Genomic DNA, 20581 nt, shown 5'->3' with positions numbered 1-20581 from the left:
AATCTTACCATCCAGCATATCTGCCTCTCCCTCCAGTTTAGTGTCACCCGCAAACTTGCTGAGGGTGCAATTCATCCCATCATCCAGATCATTAATGAAGCTGTTGAACAAAACTCTGCTAAATACCAGCTGTCAACTAGACATCGAGCCGTTGATCACTACCTGTTAAGCCCGACAATCTAGCCAACTTTCTATCCATCTGATAGTCTATTCATCCAATCCAAACTTTTTTACCTTGCTGGCAAGAATACTATGGTAGACCATAACCAAAGCTTTGGTAAAGTCAAGATATATCACTTCCACCGCTTTCCCCATATCCACAGTGCGTTATCTCATCATCATGGAAGGCAATTACGTTGGTCAGGCATGACTTGCCCTTGGTGAATCCATGTTGACTCTTCCTGATCACCTTCCTCTCCCCCAACTGCTTCAAAATGGATTGCTCCATGATTTTGCCAGGATTGAACTGAGGCTGAGTCACCTATAGTTCCCCAGGTTCTCTTTCTTCCCTTTTTAAAAGATGGACAGTTTATTGCCTTTTTTACAATCATCCAGGACCTCCTCCGATCACGACAAATATTCAAAGATAGTGGCCAATGGCTCTGCAATCACATCAGTCAACTCTCTCAGCACCCTTGGATGCATTAGAACTGGAACCCTGGACTTGTGTATGTCCAGCTTTTCTAAATAGTCCTTAACACTTCTTTCACCACTGACGGCTGCTCACCTCCTCCCCATACTGTGTTGTCCATTGCAGCAGTCTGGGACATGACCTTGTCTGTGAAGACCATGGCAAAAAAAGCATTTTCTTCAGCTTTTTCTACATCATCTGTCTCTAGGTTGCATTCTCTACTCTGTAAGGATCTCACACTTTCCCTGACCATCTTCTTGTTGCTAAGATACCTGTAGAAACCCTTCTTGTTACCTTTCACATCCCTTGCTAGCTGCAACTCCAATTGTGCCTTCCTGACTACATCCCTGCATGCTCTAGCAATATTTTTATACTCCTCCCTAGTCATTTATCCAAATTTCCACTTTTTGTAAGCTTCCTTTTTGTGTTTACGCTCCTCGAAGATTTCACTGTTAAGCCGACCTGGTTGTCTGTCATATTTGGTATTCTCTCTGCACACCAGGATGGTTTGTTCTTGCACCCTCAATAAGGCGTATTTAAAATATAACCAGCTTTCCTGCACTCCTTTCCACCCTCATATTAGTCTCCCAGGGGATCCTGCCCATGTATTCCCTAAGGAACTGTCAGGGAATGCATTACCCCACAGGATTTTGCCAAGCCCCCTTACGCTATCCAAGTAGGGATCCCTTCTGGAAATGAAGATACCCAAAGGCATATTAATTTATAAGAGCAGGTTACAATCCCCCTGTCCTCGCAGAAGCAGAATAGAGACCAGGGGTATGGTTTGTTAACTTTAAGGGTTAACTTTTGTTAAGGCTCGGTGAACATGAAGGAAAGAGAAGTCAGGCTCCCCTAGTTCCTCCCAATAGTGGCACATTTGGACACTGGTTGCTAAGGAGGGATGTTCAGACTTTATGTAAAATTTGAAGGAGAGGCATTCAAACAGAATTTTTTGTTTCTGGTGCCAACATGCTAACTTTTTAAAAAAATCTGTTGCGAAGCTTGCGATTTTGCAAGTCTTGGGTACTTCCCCCCAAAAACGTACATCAATTCTGGTCCCTTATAATTCTGGTCTCAGTTATAAGCCTTAAGCCCAGTCTGGACCTCACTAGTAAGCCACTAAACTCATTATATTTGTGTGTTTGTGAAAATCTTAATATTAGGAATATACAATCTGCAAGGAGGGTGGTGTTGTGGGAGAACTAAACTTAATTTTACTGTAATCAGCTATTTTGGGGGTCCAGCCACTGCTAGCTGAAAACCAAGTACCACATAGTTAGGAATCATTTTTAGGACTCTGAGAGGCAAAGCCAAACAGCTGCATGTTTGCAGTTTTGCTAATCAGAATGGGAGAATGGAACAAAAAGTTAATGTATCCTAAAAATAAAAGTAATATTTAAGCAGCTAACCTTGACTGTAAGTGCCCCTAACAGGTGTAGTGGGAGGGGATAATCACGAGCTGCCAGCCTCTGACGTTAGTGGAATGGTGTCCCTTATACCTTCACAGAGACTAATGATGTAATAGAAGACTAACGCATATTCTTCAGTATTTACAGGATGGGTGAATTTGTTACACAAATTAGGATTTTTTTTGAAATTCAAAAGGGGAAACATTTACCTATTACTGGGATACTTCAGGAGAGGTCACAGCCAGTCAATGGCTGCAGAATCAGAAATAAATTAAACAATTCTGTAACTTTATGAAGTACAGGTATTAACACAGATACCAAGACCATGTGTGTCTAGACATGAAATACATATGTCAGTAATACCAACTCTCCTGATTTTGGCATGACTGTGGCAAAATTTGGTGTTTTTCTGAAAGTATAAGCTGCTGGAAATTGAAAGCTAGGCAATAAGGAATTAATTCTCCTTAGGGGCTCAAAAAATAGAGCCAAATAAAAGGAACCCCAAATGTGTTTTTTCATAATTTTTTTGATACATAGTGCACGATCTTTGAATGCTCGGTGCTGTCAGTATGTTATATGTATATGTGACACTGAGCCAGAAAGCGTTAACCAACTAGCCAGCTAAATGACCTAGATACAACTTTAAAGACATACTACAAAAGTATATAAATGGTGTGACGGTGCCCCCCATAAGGTTTTATGGAAATATGCTTATGTATATATATGATATAACTGGAATATGTTTTATGCTAGCATATGCCATGTAACATATCTCTGTAGAGGTTATGATCTACTGAAACTATTAATCTTATTTGTATGCATGTATCATTTTTATATTTGATGTTATGAATATTGGCTGCATATTTATTTGATTCTGTGTAGGTTTTAGTGAAGCAGTTTGTCAGCTTCCTGAGAAAAGACTATTCTCAATAAGTGTCCAATCAAGAAGCCCTTAAGCCAACAATGAATTTGGAAATGCCAAACCACATCTGGGCTTTCCCAGGAATGTGGCTTGGCTGGTAAGGAACTTAGTCATGCATGTACGTGTGACTTGCCCAGGTGACTCCAAAACTCCATTTTGTAGCTGGACTTCACATTGGAGAGAGGAGAGGGGTCTCCACCCACAAGAGAAAGTCTATTTAGACCCCTCCATTTGGTCTGCAGCTGCCTAAAGAGAAAGCCTCTCCACCCGCCCCCCCCCCAAAGATACCTGAAAGAAACTGGAATAAAGCACATTAACTAACTACAGGGGATTTGAGTAATTGCTGGACCCAGACTAGAAGGAGATTAGTCTGTAAAAGAAAGCTTACTGGAACTGGTGAGGCTTTTATCTGTATTCAGTTTGATTAGACATAGACTTTAGTGTTTCATTTTATTTTGCTTTGTAATTCACTTTGTTCTGTCTGTTACTACTTAGAACTATTTAAATCCTACTTTCTGTATTTAATAAAATCACTTTTTACTTAGTAACCTAGAGTATGTATTAACACTGGGTGGGGAGGAGGGCAAACCGCTGTGCATATCTCTCTATCAGTGTTATAGAGGGCGAACAATTTATGAGTTTACCCTCTATAAATCTTATAAACAGATTTATTTAGGTTTTTGACCCCATTGGGAGTTGGGCATCTGAGTGTTAGAGACAGAGACACTTCTGTAAGCTGCTTTCAGTTAAGTCTACAGTTGTTAGGGGATGTGGTTCAGACCTTGGCCAGGGTTTGCAGTAGGCTAGCGGGTCTGGCTCAATAGTAATTTGGGCAATTCCTTATAAATTGTTAGAGAGACTAGAGCTTAGAAATGAAAACCTGTATTGTTAGAGAACTAGAGGTAAATACTAATTATATTTGTATATAATCTTGTTAGATTAGCTTGTAGATGTTAATTGCCTTTCCTGTATGAATTACATTATATTATGCTTGTGGATGGTTCAGTTTACCTTAAGATCAAAGATGTAAGATATTTCAGGAAATAGTATTACTTTGCCTCTGCCATAATGCATTCACCTTGATAGTTTGAATGGATAATTGCCTTATCTTAATTAATACTACTAGTTTGCCTGTGTATACATGGGAAATAGGAATTTTTTACTTCAAAGCAAAATGTGCATTACTTATTCTTCATTGAAAGAATGCCTGTTGTATTATCATGCTGTCAAGACTCTACCACAGCCTGCCAGAAATCTATCAAAGAACTCTAGGACCTCATCCTGTCATCTCAGATCTGCTTTTGGTCAGGGGAAGCTTGAATTGCAAGACTGAGGTCTCCAGCTCCACTCTGGATTATCCTGCTAATTCTCATGCAAGAATTTGAATAAACTCTATATAGAGTGCCTGACTATAACGTATGGAATTCATTCTGGAAAGAACTTTTTGCAATTCAGCAGCTTACCATCTGTACTATGAAGCTGAGCTAAGAACTTTATTGATTTCTGTATGTATAATGGACTTTAACCACAACATGCTCTCGCTTTTATTTTTTCATAAATCTTAGTTTAGTTGATAAGAATTGGCGGTAAGTGTGTATTTTGGTGAGATCTGAAATACTCATTGACCTGGTGGGTAATGTGTCCTCAAACCAGGTGAAGAAAGATGGAGTAATGTCTAAGGGTATGTCTACACTGCTCTTAAAACCCACAGCTGGCCTGAGTATCTATGAATCTATGAGTAAACTGATTTGGGCTCATGGGATTTGGGCTAAAGGGCTGTTTAATTGCAGTGCCAGATATTCAGGCTCTTAGGAGAGGCATGCTAACCACTGAGTTATGGGATATTTTGAGGGGCTGTCCCTCAATCTTTCCTATAGAAGCTGTTCCACAGTCAATGACTATTCTGGGTGGGGAATGGGCCACTCCATGCAGTTTATGAATGGGCAGGGTGCTTGGGCAGATGTACCTATTGCACTCCACCCATGTGCGTCCACGGGGGGAGGGGTGCAAGTGCATTGGCCATGGGAAATTCCATTCTTACATGTGACTTTTTATGGTTTGGCTTTTTGGGGGGGGGATGTAGGGTAACATAGTGATACCTCATCTTAATGTGCTCCTAAGTTGTGATACAGTATTTCTGCAGCTCAATCTCTTGGAGTGTGAGTACTCAGCACACAATACAGACTGGAATTTCAAAGCAATCTTTTCATAAAGACTTAGTTCACCACCACGTATCATTATAAAATTGGTAACGATGGACTGAAACAGATTGAATTGCACTGGTTCATTGATACAACACACAAATGTTGCACTCACATTATCCATTATGATGGTCATTTCCCCCAACATAGTGTAGCTGTGACAGGCATGGCAACTCTCACTTCCCTCACCATCCTGGATCCCACCCATCTTATCAGCTGTGCGCTTTGTGTAACAGGCCCATAAACCCGAACAACCATTGACCAGCTCCTGGAGACAGCTCTCTGCCTTCTCGTCGCGTGTATCATACAGGGCACAGCAGCTGGCACTGAGCACACGGCACACATCTCAACGGGTTTTTAGGCAGAACCATCCTGCCTCGCTCAGCCAAATGCAGATTCTACCACCATCGAGCACCTGCTCAGGGTGTAATTAACCCTTCCAATGCCAGGTTCTGTTACATGAAGACATCATGATCCAGAGCAGGAAAGGATAGGCTGGGTCATTCCAAATAACAATGGGCACAGACACCTGCTGAAATCCGTATTACTGGATGGGAACAAAGTCTCAATGTGTTTCATTTATAGCATGTCAGATCTTCATACACCCTGCTGGTGAATCCCAAGCTGGTGTTCATAAACCTCCTGTATGGTCTACCAGGGCCTATATAATGAATGAGCAGTATTCCTTCCCAGCTGACATCTGTATGTATACCTTTATTAAACAGCAATTTATTAAACAGCAATCAACTTAAAAAATAGGGAAAAAATGAGAAAGTTTAAAGGAAAACAAGTTACCTGACTCTGATTGACAAGGCAGGCGGGCTAATGAGGGAGTCAGGAGGTCCCATATTCCATGTGTCCTTGGCTGCCCAAGCCAGAGTGGGGCTGAGCTAAGGAGAGAGCAGGAGCCCAAGCTGAGCTGGGGAGCAGAGAAGCTGGAAGCATAGCAGGAGCAGCAGAGCTGAGACAGAGTGGAGCTGAAGCTGGAGCTGGAGAAGTCACCCCTTCTGTGGGAAGCTGACCCATGGCTGGCAAGGTGCTGAGGGAGCTCACCTGATGCTCCATGTCCATGTGGGTCTCTGCTGAGCTGGGGTGGGGGGGACAGGGAGTTTGTGCTGTTGCCTCTGGCTCAGGAGTGGGAGCTGCACCTGCTGCTCTTCTGAACAAGCAAGAAGCAGCTTAAACAAACAGCACACTGACACTCTCTCTCAGGCATACACACTGTGTCCCCCACACACTGCCTCCAACACATACACACACATACACACACACACACACCACTCTCTCTCTCTCACACACACATGTCCCTCCAACATATACTCTCTCACAGTGTTCCGCCACAGCCAGCCAGCCTTGAGTAGTGAGCTCAAGTCTGCTTTGTCCCATTCATCTTGTGGGACTGGATTTACACCTCCTCCAGCTGCTCCTAAGGACAAAGCAGAAGGTATCCTGGTAACGCCTCCTACAGCACCTGTGCTCAGTTTACCCTCTCTAGCACTGAGGTCCCCTGCTCCAGTTGTTATATTATGGCTCCGAGTCTCCAAATCTTCCAGATATCCTACTTTGCCCCCTTCATCACAGGGATGGACCCTGTTCATTGCCAGTGGAGGCTGACCAGGGAGGAAACACTGATTTTTCACTGAATGTATTTGATGAATACATTCTTATCCTTACCTACTTGCCCTAAATCAGTTCAGAGCAGCCTTTTTCAATATGAAACCATTTCCAGAGATCCCCAAAGCATTTCCAGAGATGATCATCAGCCTTCAGTGCCATACTTGGGTTGAAAACTCTGGTACACAGTTGTGAAACTGAGCATCGCCTGTGCACTACACAGTAAATGGTAAATGTTAACATAATCTCAGAGCATGTCACATGACAAAGTATGTTGAAAGTCAACAATGTGATAGGAGTGAAGCAGCGAGGTCGAGGTTGTTTACGTTTGGTGATCATGAGGATCAGTTTTAAGTACGGATCAGTTCTTAATTCTACAAAAAGGGGCACGAAAACAAAGACTCTCTATTAACCAGTGGTGAGGACCCAGTACAGACTGCCACCCCACTCAGGAACATTGAAATCGAGGAAGAGAAGGATCAAGTTACTGAAGAGGTAATTGCATCTGACAGCAACAAGAGTGATGATGAATGGTGTGTCACTATTTTAAATGAGGTTATGACATACTATATACCTTGCGGGAGAGTCTTGTAACTCCCATATTCCTCATCTGTATACAATTGTGATAGTACATATAAAGCAGGCCATGTGAGGTACCAGGGGAATGGTTATGATCTGCTGAACGTCATTTCTCTATCCATATGTTCATCATTAATGCATATGAAGTTATGAGAATTGTGAGGTGTGATTGTCACTAAAACATGCTGCAATTTGGGGAATAAGCCAGATATTAGCTCTCCAGAGGCAACAGCAAGGAAAGTAACCAACATCCGGGAGAGATGTCAAACAACCTATCGACAGTCATTGTCCAGCAAGGGTGCTACAATTCAATGACTCACCTACATGAGGTCACACCAGGGGAATAGCTCAACCCTGCCTGGACACTGAGTAATGCCCACGAGACATGCCTGGACTTGTGTGTTCCCCAAGCACATGGGACTGAGGATATAAAACAGAATACAGCAGGCTCATGCTTGGCCTTTCTTCTGCCCCCACCTATGCTGTAAACAACAAAGACACTGAGAAGAAGACTGAAGACTCCAACAGAGGGGTCTTCCCCAGATTTAAAAGACAAATCTGTATAGTAAGGACTGCACCATCCAATGGAGTGAGAAAAACTGCTTAGTCTAGTTGTTGCCCAATCTAATAGGGTTGAAAGTTTAGACTGCCTGCTTATATTTTATTTCTTTTGCTAACTAACGCTAACTTTTTGCCTATCACTTGCAGTTACTTAAAATCTATCTTTTGTAATCAATAAATCTGTTTAACTTTATCTTTAGCAGTGAGTTTGCCTGAAGTGTGTGGTAAACCTGCTCAAGTTTTGCAAAGGCTGAGGTATATCCACTTTCCACTGATGAAGTGGTGAATCAATTAATAAATCTGCATTGTTCGTCTTGAGCAGTGCACGACACTATATTTCTGAGATGGAAGGCGGGGAGCTGGTGAGGATATGGCTAGTGCCTTTCCCTGTGTGATTCATGAATGGTTCTGGGAGCATTCATGCAATATAGCTGGGTGTGGGGCTCCACATGCGGTTGTACTGAGTGATTACAGCTCCTGGAGGGGTTTGCTGCTTGTCACTAGCAAAGCATTGTGAGAGACAGCCCAGGCTGGAGAGATTTGAGGGGGCACAGTGGTCCCACAGTCCTAGGCTGCACCCTGGGGATCCCGTCACAGAGGTAGAAGATGAAAAAGAAAAAAGTGCTACTGCCATTAATATTGCAAAAAGCCCCTTAGTCCTGATGATACCTGTCAAATTTCAGATGATGAACCTCAGAGCCCTGAACTGAATGTTTGGCACGTAAGCCAGGTTTTTCAATTGCAGCTGGTATAAACAATTTACTTGCTTAGAATATTCAATTGCATTAGACACCATGTTTTGTTTTGCTTACCGGCATTTTCCACACGTCGGACAGTCTGGACATACTGAAGCTGCCTTTATGCAGCACGGTTTCAGGAATTGGAAGAAAGCAAGTGTGTTTCTGAAAACCCACCACATAGCTGCACCACACAAATGTTCTGTGGAATCCTGGCCTGAATTCAAGGTTTGAGAAGAAAAGGGTGCAAGATAGAAAATTTAATTAATTTCACTCATGCAAAAGCTGTTGAGTATCAAAGGTACATCCGAGCAATAGTAGAATTAATGCAATGTCGTCTTGAGAGAAAAAAACAATGGGGACATGTTGTTAACTCCCCACTTGAATTTTCGAGCCTACTCCGACCATATCGAATTGCGTTTATTGATTTGTACAAACTTCTGTGCATTGGTGCAACATTACCTATTAGCTCAGCTGTTTGCAGAGATCTCTTTGGACGTAGCTTTTCCTGTCTACAAGGACTGAAAAAATTCTTAAGAAACAGCAGTGGAGACTGTCAAACCAATAACCTTGTCTGACATTCCATAAATTCAATTAGAAGAAAATTCTAATTCAATTCACCAAACATAAATGTTGACAATGTCATCAATTCTTTTGTTGCAAATCATGGCACTAGACAGATTGTCCTTAAGTGAAACATCTTCTCTGTGGGGAGTAGTAGCTCAAGTGTTGTAGGTGTGTTTTTTTGTTTCATAATGTATGTCACTTTTTCACTGTATCAAATGCCTTACTGAAATGCAGGTAGAGTAGATCTGTCATGTCATTTGTCTAAAAAATCAGTTATTTTTTTAAAGAAGGAGTTCAGGTTGGTCTGGCACAATCTACCCTTTGTAAAACCATAATGTATTTTATCCCAGTTATGGTTAACCTCTATGTCCATAACTACTTTCTCTTTCAAAATTTGTTCCAGGACCTTGCATACAATTGAGGTCAAATAACAGGTCGGTAGATTCCTGGATCAATTTTTCCCCCTCCTCTCTTAAAAATTGGAATTTTATTAACAATTGTACAGTCATAAGGTATAACCCCCGAGTATACATATTCATTAAAAATCTTTGCTATTGGGCTTGCAATTTCATATGCCAATTCTTTTAATATTCTTGGCCAATCATTATCTGAGCCCCCCCAATTTAGTCCTATGAAGCAGATGTTGAAATAGTCCTCTTAATGTCTTATTTCCTGATTTCAATATAGAATGGCAAGAATCTCAAGCAGCTATTGCAAATGATATTGTCCGGCAAATTTTAAGATAAACTATTTTACAAGGATGGTCAGAAAAGGGACCTGAAGTACCAGATGATATCTGTGCTTATTGGTTATCCAGGGAGATTATCTAAATATGCAAGATTGACTTCTCTTAAAAAGTGACAGAATCATAATTCCAAGAAAGAGATCTTGACTATTATTCATGAAAGTCATTTGGTAGCAGAGTTATGTAAAAGAAGCAGTTGAAATACTGTCCCTTGGCCAAGCCTATAGATTCATAGATACTAAGGTCAGAAGGGACCATTCTGATCATCTAGTCCGACCTCCTGCACAGCGCAGGCCACAGAATCTCACCCACTCCTACAAAAAAACCTCACCTATGTCTGAGCTATTGAAGTCCTTAAATCATGGTTTAAAGACTTCAAAGAGCAGAGAAGCCTCCCTCAAGTCAACCATGCCCCATGCTACAGAGGAAGGCGAAAAACCTCCAGGGCCTCTCCAATCTGCCCTGGAGGAAAATTCCTTCCCGACCCCAAATATGGCAATCAGCTAAACCCTGAGCATATGGGCAAGATTGACCAGCCAGATACTACAGAAAATTCTTTCCTGGGTAACTCAGATCCCATCCATCTAATATCCCATCTCGGGGGGATTAGTCCTATTTACCCTGAATATTTATAGATCAGTTACTTACCAAAATCCCATTATCCCATCATACCATCTCCTCCATAAACTTATCGAGTAGAATCTTAAAACCAGATAGATCTTTTGCCCCCACTGCTTCCCTTGGAAGTCTATTCCAAAACTTCACTCCTCTGATGGTTAGAAACCTTCGTCTAATTTCAAGTCTAAACTTCCTGGTGGCCAGTTTATACCCATTTGTTCTTGTGTCCACATTGGTGCTGAGCTGAAATAATTCCTCTCCCTCTCCTGTATTTATCCCTCTGATATATTTATAGAGAGCAATCATATCGCCCCTCAACCTTCTTTTAGTTAGGCTAAACAAGCCAAGCTCCTTAAGTCTCCTTTCAGAAGACAAGTTTTCCATTCCTCGGATCATCCTAGTAGCCCTTCTCTGTACTTGCTCCAGTTTGAATTCATCCTTTTTAAACATGGGAGACCAGAACTGCACACAGTATTCTAGGTGAGGTCTCACCAGTGCCTTGTATAATGGTACTAAAACCTCCTTATCCCTACTGGAAATGCCTCTCCTGATGCATCCCAAAACCGCATTAGCTTTTTTCACAGCCATATCACATTGGCAGCTCATAGTCATCCCATGATCAACCAATACTCCAAGGTCCTTCTCCTCTTCCGTTACTTCTAATTGATGTGTCCCCAACTTATAACTAAAATTCTTGTTATTAATCCCTAAATGCATAACCTTACACTTCTCACTATTAAATTTCATCCTATTACTATTACTCCAGTTTACAAGGTCATCCAGATCCTCCTATATAATATCCCGATCCTTCTCTGAATTGGCAATACCTCCCAGCTTTGTATCATCTGCAAACTTTATTAGCACACTCCCACTTTTTGTGCCAAGGTCAGTAATAAAAAGATTAAATAAGATTGGTCCCAAAACCGATCCCTGAGGAACTCCACTGGTATCCTCCCTCCAACCTGACAGTTCTCCTTTCAGAAGGACCCGTTGCAGTCTCCCCTTTAACCAGTTCCTTATCCACCTTTTGATGTTCATATTGATTCCCATCTTCTCCAATTTAACTAATAATTCCTCATGTGGCACGGTATCAAATGCCTTACTGAAATCTAGGTAAATTAGATCCACTGCGTTTGCTTTATCTAAAAAATCTGTTACTTTTTCAAAAAAGGAGATTAGGTTGGTTTGGCACGATCTACCTTTTGTAAAACCATGTTGTATTTTGTCCCATTTACCATTGACTTCAATGTCCTTAACTAATTTCTCCTTCAAAATTTTTTCCAGGACCTTGCATACTACAGATGTCAAACTAACTGGCTTGTAGTTACCCGGATCACTTTTTTTTCCTTTCTTAAAAATAGGAACTATATTAGCAATTCTCCAATCATTCGGTACTACTCCTGAGTATACAGATTCATTAAAAATTCTTGCCTATGGGCTTGCAATTTCAGGTGCCAATTCCTTTAATATTCTTGGATGAAGATTATCTGGGCCCCCCGATTTAGTCCCTTTAAGCTGTTTCATTTTCGCTTCTACCTCAGATATGGTAATATCTACCTCCATATTCCTCATTCCCATTTGTCATGCTACCATTATCCCTAAAATCCTCTTTAGCCTTATTAAAGACTGAGGCAAAGTATTTCTTTAGATATTGGGCCATGCCTAGATTATCTTTAACCTCCACTCCATCCTCAGTGTTTAGCGGCCCCACTTCTTCTTTCTTAGTTTTCTTCTTATTTATATGGCTATAGAACCTTTTACTATTGGTTTTAATTCCCTTTGCAAGGTCCAACTCTACTCGACTTTTAGCCCGTCTCACTTTATCCCTACATGTTCTGACCTCAATTAGGTAGCTTTCCTTGCTGATCCCTCCCATCTTCCACTCTCTGTATGCTTTCTGCTTCTTCTTAATCACCTCTCTAAGATGCTTGCTCATCCAGCTTGGTCTACAACTCCTTCCTATGAATTTTTTCCCCTTTCTTGGGATACAGGCTTCCGATAGCTTCTGCAGCTTTGATTTAAAGTAATCCCAGGCTTCCTCTACCTTTAGATCCATAAGTTCTTCAGTCCAATCCACTTCCCTAACTAATTTCCTTAATTTTTGAAAGTCAGCCCTTTTGAAATCAAAAACTCTAGTTGCAGATTTATTTTTGTTAATCCTTCCATTTAGTTTGAACTGAATTAGCTCATGATCACTTGAGCCAAGATTGTCCCCTACAACCATTTCTTCTATGAGGTCCTCGCTACTCACCAAAATTAAATCTAAAATGGCATCCCCTCTAGTCGGTTCAGCAACTACTTGATGAAGGAATCCATCAGCTATTGCATCTAGGAAAATCTGAGCCCTATTATTATTACTAGCACTGATCCTCCAGTCTATATCTGGGAAGTTAAAGTCTCCCATGAGCATGCAGTTTCCATTAGTATTTACTTTATTAAAAACATTAAAAAGGGCTCTATCCATATCCAAATTAGATCCCGGAGGTCTATAGCACACCCCAAGCACTATCGTAGGAGAGGCTTTACTAGTTATCTTCCCCAATGTAATTTTTGCCCAGACGGACTCTGTCTTATCCATTGCATCACTTCTTATTTCTTTACATTCTACCTCATCATTGGTATACAATGCTATTCTACCTCATCATTGATATACAATGCTCAAATATTCAAATTGAGGACATGCTACAGTCATGCAACACATGTAAAATCTTTACAAACAAAACTCAACAGGAACCAATGCTGCCACATAAGGTCCCAAACAGACTTTGGCAGAAACTTGGAATGGATCTGTTTGAGTTTCAAGATGTAGACGATCTTATTCTGCTTGATGATTATTCAAAATGCTTAGAAGTTGTTTGCTTCAGGACACCACAAGCACATCTATCATTAAACACTGCAAATCTGTATTTGCAAGATCTGGGTCGGAGCCCAAAACTGGATTAGTTTAAGGGAAATGTGATTTTTGTTTCTGGGTAACCTACTCTAGGTGCTCTATTTTGTTGCTGGCTTGATGAATTCAAGTATTAGAATAACCACCAGTTTGGGGGATCGCCCCATTCTTTGCAGTTTGTCCTGATTGAGTAATCTCAGCATTGGGATCCCACTCACATTAACGATCACTGACTTTTTGGGCCTACCACTTGTTATCACTTAAAATCTTTCTATATTTAATAAATCTATATATATTTTACCTAAAACAGTGTGGTTTGGCTGAAGCGCTTGGGAAATCTCAGCTCAGTTTACAAAGGCTAATGTATGTCCTCTCCACATCGGCGGGGGGGGGGCAGATTTGGTAATGAACTAACACTGGTCAGGCTTCTGACCAAGGCAAGATGGTACAGGTCTGGGGTGCAAGGCTGGGGGCTTTGGATATTTGGTGGTGCCTTTCTCTGCTCTGGGAGCATCCATGCAATCTAGCTGGGTGTGAGGTTCCACATGCCATTGTATGGAGTGATAACCACACCTGAAGGGGGTTGCTGCTTCTCACTAGCAAAGCATTGTGAGAGAAAGCCCACGCTGGAGAGTTAAGAGGCACAGCGGTATCCTAGTTCCAGGTTGTGCTCCGGAGATCCCGTCACAGATTTTATTCACCAAACATCAAGTCCATAGTTCCCACAGTTGAATAGAATGGCACAGAGATGAGTACAAAGTCTAAAAAGGATTCTTAAAAAATCTAGTTTGGAGAAAACAGATCCCTATCTTTGTCTCCTAGACTATCAATAGACCTGTGGCTAGACCTCTATGTATGTTCTTGTGAGATTTAGGATCACCTGCTAAACTCATCACGGGAAGACATCCAGGGACCAGATTGCTGATTTAATCACAGGGGTTGCAACCCAGCCTGATACTAGGAAACATACACGTTGGCCTAAAATTGAGGCAAGCAAAGCAGAAATATTTTTGACCAAGGTGCAAAGCCCCTTTATCACCACTGGGAAATAAAGAGAATGATTATAGTTATCAAAAAGGAGAATGGAAGCCTGCAAAGGAGATTGACCAACATGCTGCATCAAGATCTTATCTGCTTGAGACAGAGGCAGGAGATGCCTATGGAAAAAGAAAAAATGATTTGATGAGTACTAAAAGAATGGTGGAGGAGTGGGATGAAAAGACAGAACAAACAGCAAGTGTGTCCAACTCAGAAATGCAAAGAATACCAGAAATCTCAAGGGGTCAATCTGAATACAGGAACACGACAACAATAACATGGGGCCACGATACTACCTCTAAAGACAGAGTGATAAGAAACAGGCTAGATACACAGATTAATCGCTCTAGACTCTTAAGGATTCAGATTAAACTGAGTGATGCTTAATTAAAACTGATGCACTTAAATATAAACATTGAAATGTAGCTAAATTGTATAATGTATCTAGTTAGTTTTGAAGGTGATAGAGCGTTAGTAGCAACTATGGAGTAGCAACCAAAGTTACCCCAGCGTGTTAGTTGTGGTGCAAGATTAAGTAAGAGCCTTATTAGCGGAAGTACGTTGCTGTTCCTCTCCGATGGACTGCAACCTTGTCGTGGTGGAGAGACTTGCGTGAGCTAAAGACCCTCAGAGCTATATCATCTGGAGCTTTGATACTCTTGCTTGGGTCCCCCTTGGCGAGCAGGTCTGAGGCGAGGCTCCTGACTAATCGTGTATCAAACTTTGAAAGACCCCAATGGTGTATCTGACACATATAGAGGACCTTCTAGTGCTCTGCAGCTGTAAAGGCAGATGGGGGCTGCAGCAGGAGGGAGGCCCTTGGTTGTCTTGGATCTCCTTGCCTCTGAGTCAGGGTTTTCCTCCTGTCAAGTTTTGTGTGGTTATTGCCTGCATACCAGTTTCCCCACATTAAAGATTTCACATGCAGGCCTCTGGCAGTGGGTTCACACCCGCACAAAGTCCTGTGGTGATGGACAAGTGGCAGGGAAGACAGGAGCAGCAATCTCTGGGAGGCTTTAGTCACAAATCTGTATGCAGGTGGCAGCCATGTGATGATGATTTTGTGCTTGGTTGAGACAGAAGTGCATTTCGGCAGCAGCGGCTCTGACTGAGCAGGCCTTTTCAGTATCCCCTCTGCTGACCAGAAATGTGAAAGGGCGAGAAAAGGTGCCCCAAACATAGGCTGTCTCACAGTCTTCTGACTGGATGGCCGTATTCAGTGGGATCACTCAATTCCACGGCTGGAACAAGAGTTATAAAACAATGAATTTCACCACCTGAAATGTTGGCATCCTTATGGACTCTCAGCACAGTGAATGCCCAGAAAGAAGAACTTCCATAATTGCCAGAGAACTGGCAAGACTCAACATTGACATTACAGCTATTAGTGAGACCCACCGGGCTGATGAGGGCCAATTAAAAGAGAATGGAGGTGGCTACATCTTCTTTGAAAAGGAAAGCCACCTGAAGATTGTCAGTCAGCTTTTGGAGCTTCCTGTGGGGATAAACTAGCATCTCATGATTCTTCAGCTCAAGATTAGCAACAACCAATATGCCACGATCATCAGTGCACACACTCCAACACTGGAGAATGAGTAAGACAATACGGAGCAATTTTCTAGAACTTTTGATGCAATCCTCACAACTACACGTAAGGCAGACAAACTCATTCACCTGGGAGTTTTCAATGCCAGAGTCAGACGGAAACTCCCAATTCTGAAGTGTCACAATAGGAAAAGAAGAGGTGGGAAATGTAAACCCCAATGGTATTCTCCTCCTCAGCAAATGTGTGGAGCATGCCCTATTCACCACAAATACCATTTTTAGGCAGAGTAACAACTATAAGACCACCTAGAAACATCCTTGGTCTAAACACTGTCACCTCCCTGATTATGTTATAATCAGACCCCGAGACTATACCAATGGCCATATAACACTGAAAAATGTTTCATGACTATTTTAATTAGATTTAACTCATGTTTTAAAATCATCTACTCAAACCTTCTATGAAGCACTACATCTACATCCTTCTTGGTTTCTTGTTATAATTTTGCACAACTCTGTTAATGAACTTCTTGAATGCAATGCATTCATATTTGGTAGCTTCTCGTGTGTCCGGTACTTCCATTCCTTCAATTGATATGCTCTTTAGTTCATTCATATGATCAGGCAGAAAGTGACTTCTTTCAAAACACAAAATTCTATTCAATGATGAAAAAGAACATGCAACTGTAGCTATTGCGACTGGGAGTAGCAAGAGATTAATTCCTACTTCTTTTAGCCCAGGACACACAGCCTAAAGATCAGGTCGAGCCACTAGTGATGATAAAAAAGAAGCTGAAGTCAAATCTTCATTCATTCATCGTATGATATTCCACTCTGTTTTCAAATTCTCTGTTCTGTCCTGAGCACATGGCAGCCCTATTTCTGGTAGTGCCTCACTCCACTCAACTGTCAGTGTTTTATAAGACAGGCATCTGTAAAAGCTACGTAGAGACAGAGTAGAATCTAGAAGTCACTGTTGTAGATTTTTAAGAATCAAGTCTGTGTACTTTTTCAGTTGTCTTAACAAACACTTCTTGTCCTCGTCACTTAAGAATTCAATATAAATGCCTTCATTAGTCAACTTCTGGACTGAAGTCTTTGCTTCTTCCAGTACTTTTTCAATGGATAGCTCTCTGATTGATCCAAATGTAGCTTCTATTGCGGGACAAAGATCTACTTCTGTTGTAGCAGATGCCTGGATGGCATTGTTTAATGGCCCAAGTGGTTTCAACAGTAGACTTAGAAGAGAGAGAATGGCAATAGTTTTCTCTGAACATAGTAGCAAAAGTAATCCACCAGCCTCACTACTTAGATCCATCCCATCTTGGTAGATACTTTCCAAAGCCAGTAATAATGGCTGGAGTAATTTTAAGATAAATACAATTTTGTTATTTATTTAATTTAAATTGACTTTTGAAAAGCAAGCCATCATGGGATAAGAGGGAAGTTCTCTCATGGATCAGTAACTGGTTGAAAGATGGGAAACAAAGGGTAGGAATAAATTATCAGTTTTCAGAATGGAGAGAGACAAATAGTGGTGTCCCTGAGGGGTTGGTACTGGACCATTACTATTCAACATATTCATAAATGATCTGGAAAAATGGGTAAACAGTGAGGTGTCAAAATTTGCAGATGATACAAACTATTCAAGATAGTTAAGTCCAAAGCAGACTGCGAAGAGTTACAAAGGGATCTCAGAAAATTGGGTGACTGAACTAATAAATGGCAGATGAAATTCAATGTTGACAAATTCAAAATAGTGCACATTGGAAAACAATCTCAACTATACACACAAAATGATTGAGTCTAAATCGGCTGTTAACACTCAAGAACGAGATGCTAGAATCATTGTGGATGATGAAAATATCCACTAAATGTGCAGCGGCAGTCAACAAAAAGCAAACAGAATGTTGGGAATCATTAAGAAAGGGATAGATAAGACAGAAAATATCATATTGCCTCTATATAAATTCATGGTACGCCCACATCTTGAATACTGCGTGCAGATGTGGTCACCCCATCTCAAAAAAGATATATTGGAAATGTATAGAGATGGGCAACTAAAATGATTAGGGGTATGAAACAGGAGGAGAAATTAAAATGATTGGGAATTTTCTTCTTAGAAAAGAGACGACTGAGGGTGATATGACAGCGGTCTATAAAATGTTGACTGGTATGAAGAAAGTGAATAAGGAAATGTTATTTAATCCTGCACATTACACAAGAACTAATAGTCATGCAATTAAATTAATAGGCAGCAGGTTTAAAAAAAACAAAAGGAGGTACTTCTTCACACAACAGAAAGTCAACCCATGGAACTCTTTGCCAGGGGATGCTGTGAAGACCAAAACTATAACAGGATTTTAAAAAGAACTAGATAAATTCCTGGAGAATAGGTCCATCAGTGGCTATTAGCCAGGATGGGATGCCTTAGACTTCCAAATGGCCATCTCATATCTGCTGCAATATGTCACTTTCGTGAGAAATCGGATCTGCCTCTGGCTGGTGGCTGCCTCATGGCAAGGGGTATCATTTGCAAAAGCACTTCTGTCACAGGGTTCCATTTCCAAAAATGCCTTAGTCACTCAGGCCAGATTTTTAAGGTATTTAGGTGTGTTGTGAGATTTTTCAAAAACATCTTCTCACTTAACACCCATTGATTTCCATCTGTATTAAGCATGTAGGTTCTTTAGATAATCCTCCATAGGCACCTACATACCTTTAAAAATATGGCCGTATTATATGTAGAAGTGCCAAAGTCACTTTTGAAAATAAAACTTAGGTATCTAAATAACTTGATGGGGGATGATAATTTTACTCAATGGCAGTAAATGGAGGAGAATCTGTGTGCCTGTAAGTGTGAGCGTGTGTGTGTCTGTGTGTGTGTTTATATGAGAAGAAGAGGGAGAATGTAGAGTGAGACAATGTCTAGTTAGGTCTACACTGAAAATTTTTTGCTGATATAGCAATACAAACAACTCTCCTACTGTAAATGTACTCGTAGTTTTGCTGGTATTGCTTACACTGGTTCTCTGAAAGAAACAAGCCACACCACAGAATCATTTATAAGCTGGTTTAACCATGTTTACACTAGGGGTTTGACCAGTATAGAAATGTTGCCCCCAAAAAATCACACGTCCAAGCTGTCATTGATGGTGAAAGTTTCTACTGTCGATCTGTTCTATGTGTTTCTTTTTGTGAGATTACATTATAAGTGCCATGTACTGAGACATTGCTTTCAGTGTGTGTTTGCTAGTCAAGTACACTGCTCACATGTGTGTTGTTGTCAGTGTACATTATTGTGAGTGTATACCTGAGTTGAAATCAATGTGCATGTGAGTTTTTTATTCCTGTGTGTGTCCTTGGGAACAGACATGATGTGAATGTACATCATGTTTTTATGACTGAAAAATGTTGTGTAACTTTTGTGGGTGTTGTCAATGCTTCTTCTGGCATTCAAGTCTGCATTATTGTTGTGTTTGTGAACACACAACATTATATGTTTATGATTAAAAATATTCTGTGACTACATGTGTGTTGTGAATGTGGGTTATTGTGTGTGTGTTTCTACGTGTACATACTTGTGTATTTATGGGCAAATATTATTTTGTGCATGTGTATGTTTGGAAGTGAACATTAATAAGGACTTACCGCTGAGCCTGGGTAAAATAAACATAAAATAAAATAAACATCAAAAGCTGCTGTCTTCCTGCAGCTCCTCAGCTAATGATATTTTAGTCCATTCAAAGGTGATGCCTACAATGCATCATTTCCTCCCATGCCAAGTCCAACTTATTTCAGGAGTCCTTCAACGTTTGTATTTGCTGTCTTGTTAATTTTAAAAGAAAATTTGCAATCATTGTTTTGAGCCACATTTTCAAATGTGACTTTTATTCTGCATGCTGAAAGGACTCCAGAATGGTGCAAAAAATTCCATATTTGGGCTTTTATTTTCAAGGGAGTCTAAGGAAGTTCGTGCAGTCGATAGGAATTCAGAACTTGTTCCAGGCTCAGGTCCTCCAAGGTAGCATGTACTCAGCTCTCATGGGACTTGGTTTTTGGTTTTGCCACTGACATACGTGGTGGTTCTGGGCAATAGCCAATACTTGGTGCTTCACAGCCAGTGAAAAATCAACTCATCCAATGCTGAACATGGAATGTAACTTATTCCTTATGCCCGGAGGCCCGCTCAGAAGAACTCAGTTCCCATTCAGGCACCAAACTAAATGGTGCCCATGGATGAATTTAATCTGACAATGACATCAGCCTCATGATAGCCTCAAATGGAAGGAACTGTCATAACTCAACTGTACAGATGATCAGGGGAAAAGGCCCATTATTTACTTCTTTGTCTATCTAAAGTGTCCATATGGCTGCCATGACTGCATTCCATCACGATGTTTTCCAATGTATAAATTGCAGGGTTCACCAAACATTCCATCACATTCTTTTCCAATGTACAAAGTGCAGGGTTCACCAAACAAAATTTTCACAGAAAGTGTTCACTCGTAATTTTTCTCTTTT

General features: G+C 41.0%; 1 protein-coding gene across 2 annotated transcripts in view; it reads left to right on the top strand.

Moving 5' to 3' along the window:
- Positions 1-20581, top strand: part of LOC119842755 (zinc finger protein 883-like) — a 76876-nt gene that overhangs the window by 22922 nt on the left and 33373 nt on the right. The window contains exon 2 of one of the 2 annotated variants that reach the window (XM_043496773.1): positions 11359-11367. The exons of the other annotated variant lie outside the window; for it this stretch is intronic. The gene's annotated coding sequence lies outside the window, so the exon portion shown is untranslated. The remainder of the gene's footprint in view (positions 1-11358; positions 11368-20581) is intronic. 2 annotated transcript variants of the gene reach the window in all.

The sequence above is a fragment of the Dermochelys coriacea genome, chromosome 14 (assembly GCF_009764565.3).
Source record: "Dermochelys coriacea isolate rDerCor1 chromosome 14, rDerCor1.pri.v4, whole genome shotgun sequence".
Classification (NCBI taxonomy): Eukaryota; Metazoa; Chordata; order Testudines; family Dermochelyidae; genus Dermochelys; species Dermochelys coriacea.
This window is presented reverse-complemented; position numbering and strand designations above follow the sequence as displayed.